The sequence below is a fragment of the Dendrobates tinctorius genome, unplaced genomic scaffold (assembly GCF_039654945.1).
Source record: "Dendrobates tinctorius isolate UK_male_01 unplaced genomic scaffold, ASM3965494v1 ptg000015l, whole genome shotgun sequence".
Classification (NCBI taxonomy): domain Eukaryota; kingdom Metazoa; phylum Chordata; class Amphibia; order Anura; family Dendrobatidae; genus Dendrobates; species Dendrobates tinctorius.
The window spans coordinates 40,606,644-40,628,304 of record NW_027361683.1 but is presented as its reverse complement, the minus strand read 5'-3'; positions in this window follow the sequence as shown (position 1 = coordinate 40,628,304).

The following is a 21,661-nucleotide window of genomic DNA, read 5'->3' as shown; positions in this document are numbered from 1 at the left end:
ATTTGACGTTTTTGGCTGGAATTGAGATCGGACACCATGTCGCGTTTGGAAAGCCCCTGATGTACCAAAACAGTAGAAACCCCCCACAAATGACACCATTTTGGAAACTAGACCCCCCAAGGAACTTATCTAGATGTGTGGTGAGCACTTTGAACCCCCCAGTGCTTCACAGAAGTTTATAACGCCCGGGCGTGAAAATAAAAAAATCATATTTTTTCCACAAACATCATCTTTTAGTCCCCATTTTTGTTATTTTCCCAAGGGTACCAGGAGAAATTGGACCCCAAAAGTTGTTGTCCAATTTGTCCTGAGTACGCTGACACCCCATATGTGGGAGAAAACTACTGTATGGGGACACGTCGGGGCTCAGAAGGGAAGTAGTGACGTTTTGGAATGCAGACTTTGATAGCATTGTCTGCGGGTGTCATGTTGCCTTTGGAGAGCCCCTAATGTACCTAAACAGTGGAAACCCCCCACAAATGACCCCATTTTGGAAACTAGACCCCCTGAGGAACTTATGTAGATGTGTGGTGAGCACTTTGAACCCCCCAGTGCTTCACAGAAGTTTATAACGACCGGGCGTGAAAATAAAAATATCGTATTTTTTCAACAAACATCATTTTTTAGTCCCCATTTTTTTTTATTTTCCCAAGGGTAACAGGAGAAATTGGACCCCAAAAGTTGTTTTGTAATTTGTCCTGAGTAGGCTGATACCCCATATGTGGGGGTAAAACACTGTTCGGGCGCATGGCAGAGCTTGGAAGGGAAGGAGCACCATTTGACTTTTTCAACGCAGAATTGGCTGGAATTGAGATCAGACGCCATGTTGCCTTTGGAGAGCACCTGATGTGCCCAAACAGTGGAAACCCCCCCATTATAACTCCAACCCTAACCCCAACACACTCCTAACCCTAATCTGAGCCCTAACCCTAGCCCTAGCCCTAGCCCTAACCCTAGCCCTAACCTTAACCCTAATGGGAAAATGGAAATAAATACATTTTCTTTTAGTTTTATTATTTTTCCCTAACTAAAGGGATGATAACGGGGGGTTTGATTTACTATTTATGGCGGGTTTTTATGTTTGGCGGCTGTCGGACGCTAAAAGACGCTTTTTATTGTAAAAATAGTTTTTGCATCACCACATATTGTGAGCTATAATTTTTCCGTATTTTGACCCACCGAGTCATGTGAGGTCTTATTTTTTGCGGGACGAGTTGACGTTTTCATTGGTACCATTTTCGGGCACGTGACATTTTTTGATCGCTTTTTATTCCGATTTTTGGGACGCAGAATGAACAAAAACCAGCGTTTCATGAATTTCTTTTGGGGGAGTGCGTTTACGCCGTTCCGCGTGCGATAAAATTGATAAAGCGGTTTTATTCTTCGGGTCGGTACGGTTACAGTGTTACCTCATTTAGGTCTTTTTTTATGTTTTGTCGGTTTTTTTCAATGAAAACAATTTTATATAAAAAATAATTATTTTTGTATCGCTTTATTCTGTGAGCTATAACTTTTTTATTTTTTTGCGGATGACGCTGTATGGCGGCTCGTTTTTTGCGGGACAAGATGACGTTTTCAGCGGTACCATGGATATTTATATGTGTCTTTTTGATCGCGCATTATTGCACTTTTTGTTCGGTGGTATGATAATAAATCATTATTTTTTGCTTCGTTTTTTATTTTTATTTTTTAAGGGGTTCGCTAAAGGGGTTAGCTAATGGGACAGTTTTATAGGGTGGGTCGCTACGGACGCGGCAATACCAAATGTGTACTTTTATTGTTTTGTTTTTTTTTTATTTTGAAAAAATGGATTTATTGGGGAATATTTTTTTTTTTTTTTACTAATTTATTTAGCGATTTTTTTCTAAAATTATTTTTAACACTTTTTTTTTTTTTTTTTTTACTTTATTACCTTGTCCCAGGTGGGACATCACTGTCCTGTGACAGATCGCTGATCTGTCACATCACAGATCACTGTGACAGATCAGCAATCTGTCACAGGCAGTTCTGCAGACTTCCTCATGCCGGCGCTTTGCAGGCAGTGAGGAAGTCAGCTCCCTACAGGCCCCCGAAGGCCCCCGTCGCCATCTTGGATCCGGGGGCCTGTAGGGAAAGAGACCCCCGCAGCAGCGCTGCACATTGCGCTGCCGTGGGGGGCTCAGGGAAGCAAGGAGGGAGCCCCCTCCCTGCCGATGCATCCCTTTAACCCCCGGTACACCGCGATCACGTTTGATCGCGGTGTACAAGGGGTTAACGTGTCGGGGGCGGTCCGTGACCGCCCCTGACGCATTGTGCCGGGTGTCAGCTGTGATAATCAGTTGACACCCGGCCGCGATCAGCGGCGCTCACCACGTGGGCGCCGCTGATCGCTGGGACGTAATATTCCGTCCATGGTAATTAGGTCCAGGGTCACATGGACGGAATATTACGTCCCTTGTAGGTAAGGGGTTAAACAAGATTTTTCTCTCTTGAGGCAAGCTTATTATTATTTCATTTAACCCGTATATTTGGGAGCGCCAGCCTCATTTACTAATATATATGTTTCCCTGTAAAGCTATATGTGTAATACATTTTTTCTCACTTCCCAAGCGGGATCTTTTGTATATTTTTCATATGTTGTCAGTATCCATGTAATTGACATATTGCGTTGTGTTCTTTTTTTCATACGATTCATTCGTGTAGCGCTAGCGCTTGTCATCCTATGTAGCATGATTTTTTGAAACCGGTTGAATACCATGTATCTTATATCTTAGGGTGGTTTCACATTAGCGCTTTTTAAGCGCACGCACGGCCGGGGGTAGCTCCGCCCCCGAGCCGGCTCTCTGCCCGGCGTGCCCGCCCCTTGCTTGTAGCGCCGCCTCCTAGCGCACAGCGGCGCCTGCGATCGGCGCACCCTATCTTTAGCATAGGGTGCGCAGATCGTGCGCAGGCCGTGCGCTAGTTGCGCTTTGACCTGCGCTGCGCACTTTTGACGGTGCGCCGTGCGCGTCAAAATCAAACTTTTCGGATTTTGCCGCGCACGGCGCACCGTCAAAAGTGCGCAGCGCAGGTCAAAGCGCAACTAGCGCACGGCCTGCGCACGATCTGCGCACCCTATGCTAAAGATAGGGTGCGCCGATCGCAGGCGCCGCTGTGCGCTAGGAGGCGGCGCTACAAGCAAGGGGCGGGCACGCCGGGCAGAGAGCCGGCTCGGGGGCGGAGCTACCCCCGGCCGTGCGTGCGCTTAAAAAGCGCTAATGTGAAACCACCCTTATGTATGTTGTTTTCTTGTTTAGTTACACCACATTTAGTCTGGAAAAGTGACCGAAACGTAACATATTATATATATCATGTGGATTACAAAGTTGTGAATAAAACAAATTTCTTATTTTTTTTCTGCATCTGGGAGTGCCGGACTATTTCTTCTTGACCCTACAAGGTAGTGACAACAAGTCTTAATTCTTGTTTGAGGGATTTTCATCTGTGCTTCCTTGGAAAATTCTTTAAGTTCTGTGAGATTCCTGGATCGTCTTAGGGTATGTGCAGATGATCCAGAAGTGGCAGCACTTTAGACGTTCGCTGTGTCCAAAGTGCTGCCATCTATTGAATGCAGGTGAATCCATATGTGTTCACTGAACCATGCGAATTCACCACGTCCAATACATTCTATGGGTGAAATTTCTGTGCAAAAGAAATTGACATGCTGCGGTCTGGAGAGACGTGCCGCATGTCTATTTTTGTGGGCAACATGGGCGTCTGCATAGTGGGAATGGGATTTCTTGAAATCCAATCCACTATGGTGTAACATCTGGACTGTGGGTTGCACTCTGCTAAAGTGCGCAACATCGCTAACATGCACTGCTATTTTGAGGTCTTTAAGAGCCATTGTAAAACCTTTTGAGGTAGTCTATTGTGGATTTTGATGTGTGTTTAGGATCACTTTCCATTTGTAGAAGCCTTCCTCTTTTCAACTTCAGCTTTTTAACAGATGGTGTTATGTTCGCATTAAGAATTTGTTGAAATTTCATTGAATCCATTCTTTCCTCTACCTGTGTAATGTTCCCCATGCCATTGGCTGCAACACAATGCGAAAGCACGATTGATCCAACTCCTTGCTTAATGGTTAGCAAGATGTTATTTCCATGAAATTCTATGCCCATTTATCTCCACACATAGCTTTGATCATTGTGACCAAAGAGTTCTATTTTCATAGGTCCATAAAACTTGTTTCAAAAATGCATCAGGCTTGTTTAGATGTTCTTTTGCATACGTTTGATGCTGAATTTTAAGGTGAGGATGGAGGAGAGGTTTTTTTCTGATGACTCTTCTATGAAGGCCACATTTGTGCAGGTGTCTCTGAACAGTAGAACAACTCCAGAGTCTGCTAAATCTTTCTGAAGGTCTCTTGCAGTCAAGCAGGGGTTCTGCTTTGCAAGCAAATCACCAGGGGTGCCCAAACTTTTACATACCATTGTATGTGTTATGGTGTTCATGTGGGATTGTTAATGTGTGATTGGTGAGGAGTCAGACGTGGTGCAGAAGTGAAGTTTTTCCAAGAATGAGTGGTGGGACTGTGGAAGGTTCAAGGGGTGAAGGTGGAGCCTGGGCAGAGTCTCAAAAGGGGCCCAAAAATTTTGCCAGTATGAGGTCCTGAAATTCCTGGTTGCAGCCCTGGATATAGAGACTGGCAAGGGACCGGGAGGCATTAAAGGGGTTGTCTCATCTAAAATGAAAAGTCTGCAGTCACTCTGTGTGACTGCAGACTTTTGACTCCCCCCTAGCATACTGTGCACTGCAAGGACTTACTCGTTTCTAAGCTGGGAACGGCAATGATTTTTCCATTATCCATACTCCCGGGCAGAAGCAGTCTAGTGGCCGCAGCCTTGCTTTATACACTTATATGGAGTGAGGGCACTCCTACTAGATGGCTACTATCAGGGGGTATGCACAACGCATACATCACTGCTGTTACCAGCTTAGAAACCGGCGAATCCTCGCAGCACACCAGGATTGGACATATTGCCTGCAGGTGGAGGGGAACCCGCTGCCACCAGCAACTACTTCAGCTGCATTTATAGAGAACCTCGCTTTTCTGAGAGCATTAAACATCACCTGTAACTATCCAAGATGACTTCCTTAATCCGAGCTGATGATTACATTATTGTCCAGGTATTCCACAGCAGAATTCTTAGGGGTGCGAGGATCCGGTTCATGGCTCTCTGGAAGGTAGCCAGAGCTCCCTGCAGTCCAAACAGCATCAGGACATATTGGGAGCACCCATCGTGCAAGGAGAAAGGTGTCTTCTCCTTGGCTTCTCATGACATGGGAATTCGCCAATATCCCTTTGTTAGATTCAACAAAGGGATCTAACAAACCTCTCAATCAACTGATCGATATGCTGTATCGGATATGCGTTGAACTTGGAGGCTTCATTCAGCTTCCGTGCTAGACCACTCACTCTTAGATTCCTCAATGATTCAGAGATTCATCATACGCTTCTCTTCCTTGGAGATCAGTTCTTTCTGGGCCTCGGGAATTCAGCAGGGCTTCAAGTTCACCCACAAATTAGGTTCCATCAGAACCTCGTATTCTATGACATCTGTACACCCCAGCAAATCTGAGAACAGGTCCTGGTTCTACTGCATTAATTCCCGACACTGCTGTTTTGGTGCCTTTGACAGCATCTCAGCTACGGAGACATCTTCAATGTTCCCTCCTAGCTTAACCAGCAAACATGGAGTTTCAACAGTGTCCATGTCTTGCCTTGATAAGATTGACGTGGTAGACCTGGTACGGCTTTAGTCTTCCTGGTTGATGAACCTCGTTGTTCACTTCCCCCAGCTTCTCTACCACCTCATAGGGTGTCACGCTCCGCTCGTGCCTTGGCTGAATGGCGCGAGCCGGGGGGTTGTGGCCCCACTGTGCCACAAACCAGACTACCCTGGAAGGGGCGTGACTACGACAGCTACCTCGGTCTTCACTGGAGCCTCTGGTGGTGAGGTCAGGCTTGTGCGGCAGGTAGCTGTCGGGTGCCACTCCAGGGTGGTGTCTGGCTGTGGCTGCTGATCCCACTCGGGGACAAGTCACTTGGACAGGTGTGACTAACAGGCAGGCTGAGACACTGGGCAAGCAGGCACGGCTTGGTACACTGGCAGGCAGGAACGGCTTGGAGACACAGCTTGGAGACACTGGGCCAGCGGGCACGGCTTGGAGACACTGGGCCAGCAGGCACGGCTTGGAGACACTGGGCCAGCAGGCACGGCTTGGAGACACTGGGCCAGCAGGCACGGCTTGGAGACACTGGGCCAGCAGGCACGGCTTGGAGACACTGGGTCAGCGGGCACGGCTTGGAGACACTGGGCCAGCGGGCACGGCTTGGAGACACTGGGCAAGCGGGCATGGCTTGGAGACACTGGGCAAGCGGGCACGGCTTGGAGACACTGGGCAAGCGGGCACGGCTTGGAGACACTGGGCAAGCGGGCACAGCTTGGAGACACTGGGCAAGCGGGCACAGCTTGGAGACACTGGGCAAGCGGGCACAGCTTGGAGACACAGAGCAGGTAGGTAACGGCTTGAGACACAGGGCAAGCAGGAGTGGTATATGAGAGAACAAGTTTGGACCTGTTCACACAGGAGGTGCAGGTAGGCGGAGCCGCAAGAGTGCGGCGTAGGCCGGGCGGCAAGGGAGCCGGGCGGCAAGGGAGCCGGGCAGGCAGAGCGGCTAGAGAGCCGTGCAGGCAGAGCGGCTAGGGTGCAGATTCACAGACAGAGCTGCAAGGGTGCAGATTCACAGACAGAGCTGCAAGGGTGCAGATTCACAGATAGAGCTGCAAGGGTGCAGATTCACAGATAGAGCTGCAAGGGTGCAGATTCACAGATAGAGCTGCAAGGGTGCAGATTCACAGACAGGGAGGACACAAGGAAAGACACAGCAGGGAAGGAAGCCACGGACAAGGAGAAAGGGAGATTAAGGTAGGCCAGAGTACAGACAAGGTACTGGGACCAAGACTCAAGGGCCAGGATATTCAGCCTCCTGGCAGGCAGAGAAGGTACAAGGCAAGACTAGGAGTAATCTTCCAGAGAAGGAGATACACAGAACAGGGCCTGGCTAGCTCAGCAGCAAGTTGCTAACTGAGTATAGATATTGCACAGGCAAAGGTCAGTGGGTGTGGCGAAACTAAATAGTCAAGGGCTCTAGTTGACTGGTAAGGGACATATTACACAGGTGCACCCTGACTGCATAAGAATCAGAGAGTTCAGGCGCCGCCCCCCTATACACACAGTCAGGAAACATGAAGAGCAGAGGCACAGGGCTGGCAACAGACAGAATTCACAGCATGGCTTGAAGCAGAAAGTAAGTTGGTGTGCGGGGGATGGGAGGCCATGCAATGATGCCAGCAGGGTTGCTACATAGGGGCTTGCCATTTAGCAAAAAAACTTACTCTCTACTGTGGGAATAAGCACAAGATCTCAATTCCCTGGGCTGAACTGCCTCACCCTGGCTAACTAGTTGTAAACCCTGGAGAGAGCCTCTTGTGCCTGGAGGAGAAGTTCCATTACGATGGGAATTACCTTCGCAACCTTCTCCTGCATCTGGGCAACGTGCTCGGTTACTCCGATGGGGTGTGACCTCGGCTTTCCAGGTTTCCTTTGCTATATCAAGGAGATGGATACTGGCCATACAGGAGTTCAAATGGAGAGAATCAGATAGAAGCTTGTGGAACCTCCAGGATTGAGAATAATACATAAGGAAGGAGACAGTCCCAGTCTAGACCATCCTTTTCTATGACCTTTTTACGCATACCCTTTAAGGCTTAATTGAACCTTTCCACAAGGCTGTCTGTCTGGGGATGGTAAATGGACATATTAAGTTGTGCAATTTGCAAGACTTTACATAGTTCCCTCATCACCTTACTCAAAAGGGGGTTCCTTGGTCGATTAGGTTCTCCCTCGATAGTCCTGTCCACGCAAAGATGTGGACCAACTCACGGACTATACTTTTCAAGGAGGAGTTTCTTAGGGGAACCTCTTCTGGGTACCACATAGAAAAGTTGAGGACAATCAATATATATTGATGCCCATGAGCAGACTTGACAAGGGGATCGACCAGGTCCATGGCAATTCGCTCAAATGGAACAAGGGGATTTTGGAAACAAGTGGTCAGAGCAGTTAACTGGCAGGTGGGACAGGACTTGCAATACCTTAGGATTTCCCAGTTACATATGGGCCAACAGAACCTCAGAATTACCCAAACTTGGGTTTTGTCCACACATAGATGGCCACCCAAGACATGTGAATGGGCCATGTCCAATAACCTCCATCTATAGGGTCCTGGTACCAACAATTGCTCTACTATTTCCTCTCTGATCTTAGTAACCCAATACAATAAGTCCCCACTCATGATAAAGTATGGAAACCTGGTGTCAGCCCCTGGGTCCTGCGTGATGCCTATTATAACGGTTACATTACTGTATGCCTCTTTTAGCGTTGGATCGCTATGTTGTGCAGACCCAAAGTTTTCTCTTTTCACCCCTATCTCTGGAATGTCAGCCTCAATCAATACTACCTCTTCATCCCTCACCAATACACAGAAGGGAAATCCGGCAGACTCCGGGTGTTGTGAGACTTCTTTAGGGCTAATCCATCCTTAATCCGAGCAACCAAGTCCTCTACTGTTCCCCTACAAGTCCCAAAACAATACAAAGTCCTGGCTTATGATAATTGGGTGCAATAAATCCTGGAGGACAAGGACAAGCTTAGGGCCCATCGCCGGGTGGACAGTCCACACTGCAGGACAGATACCAGCATCCCATGTAACAGTCCATTTGCTCTGTGGCGAGGGGACAACGAGAGACTATATGACCTGGGCTGTGACATTTTCAACAAATTACATTCCCCGATTGGACTTTCGGCATGTTCGGCAGTCACCCCCTGGGACTTTGTGCTCCCCACCCCCTTTCGAGCATCCGCCCCCTGATAAAAGATCTAATATGAAGTGGGTTGCCTCACCAAGGAATCCTCAACTGCCTGATACATTTAGACTAGTCTGATCAAGTTATCGGCGTTCCAGGCATCCCAAGTCTGCATTAGCCTTGCAATGGAGTGCTTGAACTGGTCCATTACCATCTGCGCCGGGGTAGAGGACTCCAGCTGCATCCACTTTTGAACGAGGTGCAGCAGATGAAACATTTGAGAGCAAGGGGGTTTGTCACTGAGATATGCCCAACGGAGGACCCATTGTTCCCTTACAGTCATTGTCACCTCCAAGCATGCCAAAATTTCTGTTTTCAATTTTGCATATTTGTTGGTGTCCTGTAAGGCTAAATCAGAGTAGGTGGATGGTGGCTGCCCTGTTAAGTATGGAACCCAGACTTCCGCCCTCTGCTCTCGCGAAGATTCTGCCTGTCGGCAACTCTTTCAAAAACTGTTAAAAAGGTCTCTGTCATCACCCGAGGTCATTTTCTGTGCAAGGCTCTCCTCACCGCCTTTTGGCCAGAGAAATCATCAGCTGGCCTTGTAGTCAGAGCTGCTGACATGCAATGAACTGCCACAGACATGTATGAGATAAAAAGGCCTCATTTTACAATGTGAACCACACCCAGGAGTGGAGATATGGTGTGTTAGGTGTTGAGCTTCCCCCACTGCTCTGGGGGAATCTCAAGCCATGTCCTCTGCGGTCTCCCATTCCTCTGCGGCTGCAGAGATTCCTGCTCAGCAGAGACGTCTGGTTGCTCCTTCTGGCTCTGCTATAACACCATGCTTGAGTCAGCATCAAGCAGACACTTCTGGCACTAAGTCCTGTCTTTTGCTTACTGAGCATGCTCATGGGACGACCTCTCATTGGGGGTCGAAGGTCACATGCGCAGGTCCCGTTCCTGCTCGGATTGGTCCACTGGGAAGGTCCCGGAAGGACGCCGCTATAAAAGAGTTGCATGGTCGACTTGTGTGTGCGATGATGGGTGCATGAAACTGGTGATTGACTCATTATGAAACCCCTCCCTTTGATACGCATGTTGTAGGGTTATCTTAGTCTGAGTCAGCGCCTTGTAGTGGCTAAGCCTAGAGCCACAGTGCTTCCAAGTCACAGCACCTCGCTCAGCGCCATATTGTGCCATCCAGCACAAGGCACCTAAGTGGCTGCATCCACCAGCACGGCGCCGTGCGCAGGTCTAGCACTTTCCTTACCCAGTCAGGGTGGCTAGTGGCGTCCGCCAGAGCGGTGCAGTGCACACTTAGTGCCTTATTATTCTGTTTCTCTCTTGCTTGTATGTCAATACCTGGATAAGAATGAAGTGATTAAACAGAGTCAGCATGGGTTTGTAACTAATAAGTCATGTCAGACTAATTTAATTTCCTTCTATGATGGTATTACTGATTGGGTGGATCAAGGAAATGCTGTAGATATAGTATATCTTGACTTCAGCAAAGCATTTGACAAAGTCTCTCATACAATCCTTATTGAAAAAATGACTAAGTATGGAATGGACAAGGCAACTGTTAGGTGGATTCATAACTGGCTTAGTGATCGGACCCAAAGAGTGGTCGTAAATGGCTGCACATCCAGTTGGAAGAATGTCTCAAGTGGGGTACCACAGGGCTCTGTCCTGGGCCCTGTATTGTTCAACATCTTTATCAACGATTTAGATGAAGGAATTGAGGGTAAACTGATTAAATTTGCTGATGACACAAAGCTAGGAGGGATAGCTAATACTAGAGAAGAGAGAGAGAGGATTCAAAAAGATTTAAATAAACTGGAGAAGTGGGCAGCAACTAACAGAATGGTTTTTAACAGGGAGAAATGCAAAGTACTACATCTGGGCAATAAAAATGAAAAAAGCATATATAGAATGGGAGGAATAGGGCTGAGTGACAGCACATGTGAAAAAGACTTGGGTATACTAATAGATCACAGACTGAATATGAGTCAACAGTGTGATGCAGCAGCAAAAAAGGCAAATGCAATTCTAGGATGTATTAACAGAAGCATACAGTCTAGATCACGTGAAGTAATTATTTCCCTCTACTCCTCTTTGGTCAGACCTCATCTGGAATATTGTGTCCAATTTTGGGCACCACATTTTAAAAAAGACATCAACAAACTGGAGCAAGTTCAGAAAAGAGCGACCAGAATGGTGACCGGTCTGCAAACCCTGTCTTATGAGGAAAGGTTGCAGGATTTGGGAATGTTTAGTTTGCAAAAGAGAAGACTGAGAGGAGACTTAATAGCTGTCTACAAATATCTAAAGGGCTGTCACATTGTAGGACTATCAACTTTATTCTCATTTGCACAAGGAAAGACTAGAAGCAATGGGATGAAGCTGAATGGGAGGAGACACAGATTAGATATTAGAAAAAACTTTTTGACAGTTAGAGTGATCAATGAGTGGAACAGGCTGCCACGAGAAGTGGTGAGTTCTCCTTCAATGGAAGTCTTCAAACAGAGGCTGGACAGACATCTAACTGGGATGATTTAGCGAATCCTGCTTTGAGCAGGGGGTTGGACCAGATGGCCCAGGAGGTCCCTTCCAACTCTACGATTCTATGATTCTATGATTCTATGCTGGCTCCGCTGCAGCGGTGCTGAACGCTAGTGAACTAGAAGGACTCTAACCCCGTGTCCTTGGGGCAGAGTCCTGTGTCTGTATACTAGCACTCATCCGACCGAGCCCTGTGAGCTTAACAGGCTTCGGCATTTACATTGTGCGGCACCACGGTTCTGTGAATCAACAGAACTCGCTCCTGTACACACTGGGTGACGCTAACCCGCGTGTGTTCATTTATTATTTGCCGTATAACCTCCGCCATTACCGAGCAGCAGTTCTACATCTCTGCACGGTGGACCCCAGGCTGCGAATGCACCTCATTATCATCTTTATTCTTTGGTGCGTTCTGCCAGCCTAACATGGTAAGCACCTGTCCTGCCTAATTCTTGAGCTGCTCACATAAAAACCCAGCCCTGTTTTGGCCAATTAACCCCTGTCAGTACTATGTGTACTACAGCATTACTCCAGGTTTTACATCACAGAGAACATTCACCTCTGTGATACATATCTCTCATCCACTATGTGTTTGTGTATATATATATATATATACACACACACACACACACACACACACACACACACACACACTGTCAGGAATTGAGGGGGGGAATCATATACGAGCGCCAGTACGGAATCATATTAAACCCGCTGGAGCGCCTTGTGTTTACAGACAAATGCCTGTGGATCACAAGGCAAAATAAAACAAAGTGTGGATTGGGTCCAAATAGTTGATACGGTAAGTTTTTTAGATAAACCAGATATGGGCTTTTATTTTTTTATAGGGATTTGCAGGTTTGGTAGTGGGGAAAATCTCTCTCTCCACTACGGGTTTTGGGAGTGGTTCTATGGCCTCGACTCCATTTAATCTGCCAGTTTTGGTCTTGGGTGGTCAGTTTTGAGTCTTGCAAGCTGCAGAGCAGGAGGCTCTGTGCAACCCAGGCCTGTGTGAAGCCAACACAGAGCCAAGGACTTCAAAGTGGCTGACGCACCCAGGAGTTACAGTGGTGCCACTGCCCACGTCAACGGGTTGGAACAAGGACTGTTTGTGGGAACCCGCCTGCAAACCGGAGGATATTGCTTCCGTTTATGCAAGTGTGGAAATAAAGACATTTTTATGTTGAATTTTTTGTGGTCCCTACCCATCTGTAACACTATATAAACCCTGCTGCACTACAATACACACACTGGTTGCCATAAAAGGAGGAATACCAATACACATTTTTTGAACAGCAGCCCCAAGCTGTCACTGTCCACCTTTGCAGCGCACATAATGCCTGCCCTGGGGGAGATTCAGAAGTCTGCAGTCACACACAGTGACTGCAGACTCCAGAAGAAAGTATGAGCTCTTATTATTTTAACCTACTGATATCCAAATTTTGTAGACTTGTCAACCCTTTTAGAGGGTTATTCCTATACGGTAATTTAAAATGATCATCTATAAAAAGTAAGTGATGATTTGCAAATTGATGACCTCTGGGACTCCCACCGATACTGATAATGTAACTCTAAAATGTCCCTTTCTTGATGGGACTGCTGGAGATGGATGAGCGCTGTACTAAATTTGTCATTTGAGGAGACCAGACAGTAGCCCTTTGAGATTTTGAATGAAAGTACATTCAAAAGCCTGAATCAAAATAAAACCACCCTTTAAAAAGTATTTTTATCCTCTGTTACCTGAGGCTCCACATGTCACCCACTCACAGGAAATGTTCAGACTTGGATAACCCTCAATACAAGTCTCACAAGAGTTCAACCGACGACAGCCTCCTGAAATACAAACAAAGTGAAGGTTTACCTTCAGAGCCAGTGTGTTAAATATTAATAATCCGTTAATTTCTTATTACACCCAGTTCTGTACATTGCTTTAGCTTACACGACATAGGCTATTTTTAAGCTTGGCTCATGGTAGAAAGACAGCTCCATATATGTAGAGACCATGTGCTTTAGGAGACGTATATAATTCATGGCTAACTGTAGAGGGCGCCTCTTCTTCCCTCACCATCATGAGAGACAGACGCAAGATGACATAACTCAACAGCTGGTATGTTACTTTAGTACGAAGAAGTCGAACAGAGAGACAGACGCCATTTGCCATGTGGGTTCCTGGAGAGAAAGAAGAATACATGCTGCTTTGCTATGAACAATGGACAATTTCTCTTTCACCTATTTTTATTCACCTGTTTTTCTGTAATAACCTTTCTTTGATGGAAGAATCCAAATAAACCACTATATTTTTATCTGGTAACTAGTCCTGAATATTTTACAGGATATGCATTATTTTACATTGGAGAGCCAGCCAGATCTGAATTTTTGTACTTTTTTGCGGATTTCCCTCAACTTGCACACACGGGGGATTGGACTTTGCTAACGTCAAATCATATGTGCAAGTTATCGCGAATTCCACTACTTACAAGAATCACATAGAACCTAGAAGTAAGAAGTACCAGATAGATTGAGAAGTACTACAAGTGCCAAAAGTACCAGACGTAAGCCAGACGTGTGAAGACAGGAACCCAGCGTTGTCCATCAAAGGAGCTGAGACATTTCAAGGTAAGATAAAATGGATGTCATTAATTGTCTTGCTAAGCAGAGTAAATTGAAATTTAAGTCTGTAGACAATTCTAATTCAGAAGTTTTATGGTTAAGTTTATATGCCGAGTGTGAACTCGAGAATCAGAGGTTAGATTCTAAGTTTTTCAATAGAGAAAGAGAGAGATTAAAAAATATTCTACAGATGGTAGATATATTTCATAGATCTGTGTCAGAGAAATCTAAAAATGATTGTGTAGAGGAAAGTGATATTCCCGAGATTCACTGTAATGTGGAGAAACAGTTACAAGTAGCAGTCAGTGAAGGTGACCTTGCAGACGTGGAACAAGATGGAGAAGTGGGAGGAGACTTCAGAACTGACGTAGAGGACGTACAAGGGAAAGACGTACCACTAAAAATAGAAGACTCACAGGCCCAAACCCGAAGTAGCGTGAGGAAGAATTTGATAAAAATATGCCAAATAATTCCTGCTTATGACAACAAAATAGATGTTTATAGAAACTCTGAGATCTTTGAAAGTTGTTCTGATAACTTTGATTTATCTAACGAGGAGAAGAATCAGTTGTTCAAAATGTGGATCCCTGTAAATTTTGCAAGGAGATTGTCTTTAAAGTTATCTGGTGAAACACATGAGAATTTAACTGATAAGGACAGATTAAAAATTCTCATTTTTTGTTCATCAAATGAAAATCATCCAGATATTGATATTCTTCAAAAATTAAGGATTGGTCGGAAGGAATGTATTTTTACGTTCATGTCCATATATGAACGTTTGTACAAAATGCTGAGTGAGAATGTCAAAACACCGTCCCTCATAAGGAGTTTTGTAAGCAAATTTTGGTTTCTAAATCCTGCATCTCGTGTTATTGCGTCACAAAAAGATTCTTTGTTTGAATGTGCGCAATTTCTTGATTTTGCCAGGAAACACGAGAATCGTGAAAGGAAAATAAATTGTGCTAATTTTGGAAAGACAGGCAGAGTAAAATCTTATCAGAAGCCTGTATTAGCAAAACCTTCTAAAATGAGTTTTCCCCAAAATCAAATCTACGAAGAAAGAAAAAGAAAATCACATGTTTGTTATAAACCATATGGAATGATGCAAAAGAACACCGAAAAGACACAAATGGAATTAAGAAAAATGATGAGTTCTGATTTTCTTTCTGTAACAAAGATGGCCGAATTTAACAGACAGAAACAGGTGGTGAGTGACATCATGGCCTGTAAACTGAATACTCTGCTCCAAGAATCTATCAGCTTTAAAATGGCAAGAACCTTTCAGGATATTTTTTGCAGAGAAATAAGTATGGGTGTAGGAATTGGCTAGAAAAAGTAATTATATATATATATTGTGTAACAGTGTTATACAATTAGTGAGTTATATGTAATTATTTTATAGAGTATAATCCTGTAGTTTTATGGTTTGTGGATATATACATAGTCATACAGTATATATATAGAGTGTTTGTAGAAGTAGAAATAGTAGAACTGTATTTTTTAATGAAAATTAAAATCTACATCAGTAATAATATTTAGAATATGAATATGATATTAATCTTATTTTTTATGTTTCCTTAGAATTTTCATTTCAAAGCAGGACTTAATCGAGAAAAATTCTCTTCCAAGGATTTATGCCTTTATTTACACAGGATGTTGCAATAATTGCATGATTTTATATATCTAACCCTTAAAAAGGAAATAACTAATTGCTTTTTAAAATGTTCTGGGTGTGTGTTTTTTTACTGCATGGTTTGAATGACAACCACAGCAGGGGAATTTGAACCTTGTTCTAATAATACAAGTATACCAGTATACTATGTCCCTGTTCCTTAGGAAAAGAATTTTCAAGGGGGTCTCAACTTTTGCAAAGCAATGGAATTTTTTTTCCAGGCCTAAATGTCAAGTATATATATATATATTTATGTCATGTGTATTTGGGGAATATTCAAAGAAATATTAAGAGACTAAATTGAAATAGTTTACAATGCATTGATAATTAGGATAATTTGGGTTAAAATACGTGTATTAAACTTAATATGTGACACAGTCTGAGTGACAGTGACTGAGTGTATGAGCAGCTGCTGAGCGAGTAATGTGATACGTTTGTGAGACCTCAGGATCCTGAATGCATGAGAGAAAAAAAAAAAAAAAAACCCCAAAGCTTTTATCTTTAGGAAATTAGAATATTAAGATACATAATGAAATATTATCTATACAAACATATATTTCTATATTTCTATAGTAATTATTATTTCTTGATTTAGTTAATTGTGGATAAGTGCAAAGTGCAATCGCACATCAAAATGGTTTATGCAAATTAATTTTTCCAAAGGATAATTTTATGATATTCAAATTAATTTTAATGGTTACACATCTTCAGACAAATAATGGTATAAGCAAGTATAATATTTACACAATTTATAAATTAATTATTTTTAATTTTGGTTTTGATAAATGAATTATTTCATGAAACAATATTTTTTGGTATTAAGGGGGAAATATGTTTTTTATCCTGACTACATAATCACATTTGATTAATACCTCTTCTTCACACATTTTAATAGGAAAAAATATTAATAAGGTACAATGGTATAAGTATTGGGTATAATAACAAGTATTATAAAGAGTCATTTCTTTACACTAAGAGGAATTATATGCAAAGTTGCATGATTTGAATATTTTGATAACACAAGTGTATGACAATTATGAGATAATCCAGATCATGGAAATATTAAGGGTGTATGTTACTGAAGACATAACTACACTGCATCAACATAAAGGCCTTATTCTTATTTTTATTTTTCATTCTTATTTTTCATTATTTTTAATTCTTTCACCAATATTTAGTAAAGTAATATCTACTGAGAATATTGCTTCATTAAATATAGCAATTATATGGTTCTATTACTAAGGAAAATGTTTCACTTCTGAGTTATATGCAACAATTCTTTTATTCATTCATTCGCTCACTCATATATTCTTATTTTGGTTCATGGCTATACATTCCTACATATTATTAGTATAATAAATATATTCCTTATTAATAAAGATGAAAACACTGGTTACATAAAACACAGTGACACCTATGGGTTGAAAAAGGTAATTACACCTATGACATAAAAATGTTCTATCACATGAAAAAAATGGATAATAATGTATTATCACTTATTATTGGTTTATTATTTCAAATATTGAAATCCATATACAGTACAAATTCTGATAATAATTATATGGATATTACTGATTGCTATGGTACGCTGTGATATTATGGGATAGGGAAATTACCAGATTTGGTATAGAATAGGGAATGAAGACTTCAAGCAAGATACTGAAATTATATTAATAAAGACTTTTCCCATTTCTAAACTTCATTGATTTTTATCAGTTGCAAGAAGAAGAATGCCGCGATCCAGAAATCCCAGAAGGTAACAAAGCTATGATTACTGAGTAATAGACTGTGTTAATTACAAATGCAGTATCCACCACTGACAGTCACAAGTGCAGTATCCACCACTGACAGTCACAAGTGCAGTATCCACCACCGACAGTCACAATTAAAGTGTCTAACCTGACAACCAGAGGACGATGATCCTATGATGCTGATGTGAACTGTGTTATCACGTTCTTATCAAGTTCCAGAGGTTTTCAATCACCTGAAAAGCTTCGATGAAAGCTGGTGAACAATGAAGGTAATTATCAGGAAGCTACAACCCTGACATATGTCCTGTGCATTAGGACAAGGACTGGTTATGGTGCTATGTTTAGCAAGGAAGAGTCATTTTAACCCTTGCTTTGCTGACCAAAGACGTCACACCTGTTCAAAGACCAGTACCGATGGAGGATTCCAGAATATCCAAGGCGAGCCAATGTAAGCCCAGGTTTTTAAAGATAACACTGCACAGATATTAAAGCTGCATAGACTTTGTTTTCGTATTAACATTTGAAATTATGGACTTTGATTTGATACACAACACATCTATATGCTATAAGAAAACTGTATTTTTAAAAGAACCAAGAAGAAGACAGAAGACATCAAAATGAAGACCAGATGACATCAGATGATGATGACTGGACCTGAGATGCTTCAATTTAGACTTAGGGAAGTATAATTATACATATTTTATATGAATATTGTTCACGACTTACCATAACATGAATTCACATCAATTATGTCATTGAGTACTTATAACGGTAATCTAATATTATTATTATTATTGATATTAAATTATTTTGTCAAAGAAGAAGAAAAGAAGAAAGAAGATCTTGTTATATTTGAGGGTTCCAATTAATGTCTGTCTCCCTCAAAAGGGGGAATTGTTAAATATTAATAATCCGTTAATTTCTTATTACACCCAGTTCTGTACATTGCTTTAGCTTACACGACATAGGCTATTTTTAAGCTTGGCTCATGGTAGAAAGACAGCTCCATATATGTAGAGACCATGTGCTTTAGGAGACGTATATAATTCATGGCTAACTGTAGAGGGCGCCTCTTCTTCCCTCACCATCATGAGAGACAGACGCAAGATGACATAACTCAACAGCTGGTATGTTACTTTAGTACGAAGAAGTCGAACAGAGAGACAGACGCCATTTGCCATGTGGGTTCCTGGAGAGAAAGAAGAATACATGCTGCTTTGCTATGAACAATGGACAATTTCTCTTTCACCTATTTTTATTCACCTGTTTTTCTGTAATAACCTTTCTTTGATGGAAGAATCCAAATAAACCACTATATTTTTATCTGGTAACTAGTCCTGAATATTTTACAGGATATGCATTATTTTACACAGTGTAACTACGAAGTGAGTGGCTCATTACTTTACCCTGAAAATTGCTGTAATTTGTAAGGCTACGTTAACATGTCCATTAATGATCAGTTAGAATGGATCCAACAGCAATCTGTTGGCAATTAAGTTGTGCAAACAACTTTTTAGGCCGTTTTTAAAAAACTTCTCTCTGCTGGATTTGTTTTTTTTTAACATTGAATACTATGGAAAACAGATGTGTTAATTAGCCATCCATTTTCTTACATTTGTAACAGATCCATTAAGCAAAAACCGGATCCTTTACACAGAAAGAAAATCGGATGGCAAATTAATGGATCCTTTTTCCATAAATTTTGATATTAATAAAAAAAATATATATATAGGTCCAGCAGAGCTTAGTTTTGTTTTAAAAAAAAGGACTAAAAAGTTGTGTCTGCACAACTTTTTTGACAATGGATTGCTGCTGGATCCCTTCTGATCACTACTGGTCATGAGAACATAGCCTAAAAGAGACGATCTATCGTAGTGAAATTTAGACTGTACATACCTTGGTTCATGAGAAACTGATGTGTTAAAGCAGGTGTTGAAAATGTCCACCGTTCACATCCAAGCACACCTACACATGCTGTTCCATATCGATGAATGTATTCCGCAGGATGTCTGGGGTCATAGCCTAAATTTCTTGCTGTATGTTCTTTCGGAGTGCTGTTTCACATTTTGAATGATTTTTTCTGGCTTTTTCAGACATCTTCCATCATGCCTATCCAGTAATGTTCTTGTACGTTCCAGCTTATTCACCAACGACAGAATACACAGTTTTGAAGGCGGATTTCAACCTCCAAACTTCTTTAGATAATTACTTTAGCACCTCTTTAAAGGACTCACTTGTTCAATAAGTTTTTGACAATGAAAATACGCTCCTCCAAACTGTATCTTTCATGGTTAGCAAATAAAGCAGGAATTCTGCAGGAGTGAAATGCAAGTACCACACAAACTACTGATGTGCAGCAAGCCTATGTCGTACTGAAGACAATCGGTGGTGCAAGGATGTTTCTTGTCGCTGAGGTTCATTGCTCTCCTACTTCTCATGAACTAAAGTATGTACAGTCCAAATTTCAGTATGGTCTCCTGTCTCTTTTAGAAGTAACAGCAATTGTTCCAGGTAAAGTAGCGAGTGAATCACCCTTTCGTATGTTCAATAAACTGTTATTGGGAATCAATAGTTATGAACATTTACAGAGACATTAGATAAAGGTACAAAAGATGCAAGAGCATAAAAATGATCACTCTACTTAATATATGATGAAAGGTAGTTATAGCATAGGAATTACCAAACCACCATCATCGCAAGTGTCCAATAACTTTCTCATTCTGCTTTGTAGGGTGGAGCAGAAAATCTCTTATTAATTTTTTTTCTATTTTTTTTTTTTTGGGGGGGGGATTTTTAGGTTGTTTTTTTTAACCCATTTGCTTAAAGGGAATTTATCACTAGGATATTGCTACCTCATCTGAGAGTAGAATGATATAGGGGCAGAGACTCTGATTCCAGAGATGTGTCACTTAGTAGGCTGCATACTGTATTATTGATAAAATTACTGTTCTGTCTACTGCAGATATACCAGTTCTCTGAATGCAAAGCTCTGTTTAACTCCTCCCCTCCACTGATTGCCAGCTTTTTGTAGACACTGTGCAGAGGAAGAAAGCTGCCAGAATGTTGTAGGGTTAAACAGACCTGATGAATATGGAGTACTAGCGGCAGCAGGTTTACATTAAGCTGTTTTCATATTAGGTAGCAAAACCTGGTGATATATTCCCTTGAAAGGTGTTGTTTTATCACCTGATTGCTGGTGTGCCTGTATGCAGGGATTGGAGCTAACAGCCATTCTTGCTGGGAGAAGCTGCAGCTGGTCAGGTGTTTCCACTGCAGCAGGAGAAATGTATTATTACATGCCATTTAGATGAATCTAATACAATGACAGCTAGAGTCTGCAAGTGCTGCTATTATCTTTTTGATTTAAAAGGGGTACTCTATGTAACTGCAGACTTGTGGATCTTCCCAATGTGCACACTGTGATGATTTTCTGGTGTATGACGGAGAATCCTCACAGCGTGCAGTGCCTTTTAAATAATTACTTTGGCTTTTTTTCATAAATCAATAATATAAGTCAAATGAGTAACTTTCTAATATATTATTTTGGGGGAAATCTGCTTCTTTCTCCTCCTGAAATGACCATTCCTCATAACTGTAAAAGTAAAATCTGTGTTCAGTGAATTCAGATTTTTTTTTTCTACTTCTGAGATAGGAGATGACATTTTTGGTTACTAATAAAGATCTATGGATTACTGTAACTGTGGTTTCAGGAAAACTTGCAGCATTATACACCAACTGTCAGCTCAGTAATGGGAAAATTTGTCTTCATTGAATACAGAATTTATAGATTTTACCCATGAATTGAGAGTGAAAGATCAATCCAGGAGGAGAAAGAAGCAGATTTCTCTAATTATCATATATAACAAATTTGATTTGTACTATTGATTAGCAAAACTTTTTTTTTTAAAAAGGATGGGTACTCTTTAACTCCTTCCCGACATGCGCCGTATATGTATGGTGCTGTGGGAGCTGCATTCCCGCAAAGCGCAGTGCATAGATGGGTCATGCCGAGCCCTGCCGCGATCGGGTGCGGGTGTCAGCTCTATAACAGAAAAAATATTAATCCAATAAGTACAAAAAAACCTCAAAGTACACATTTGGTATCACCGCATCTAGAACGACCTGTCCTATAAAACTGTCTCACTAGTTAATCCCTTCAGTGAACACCTAAA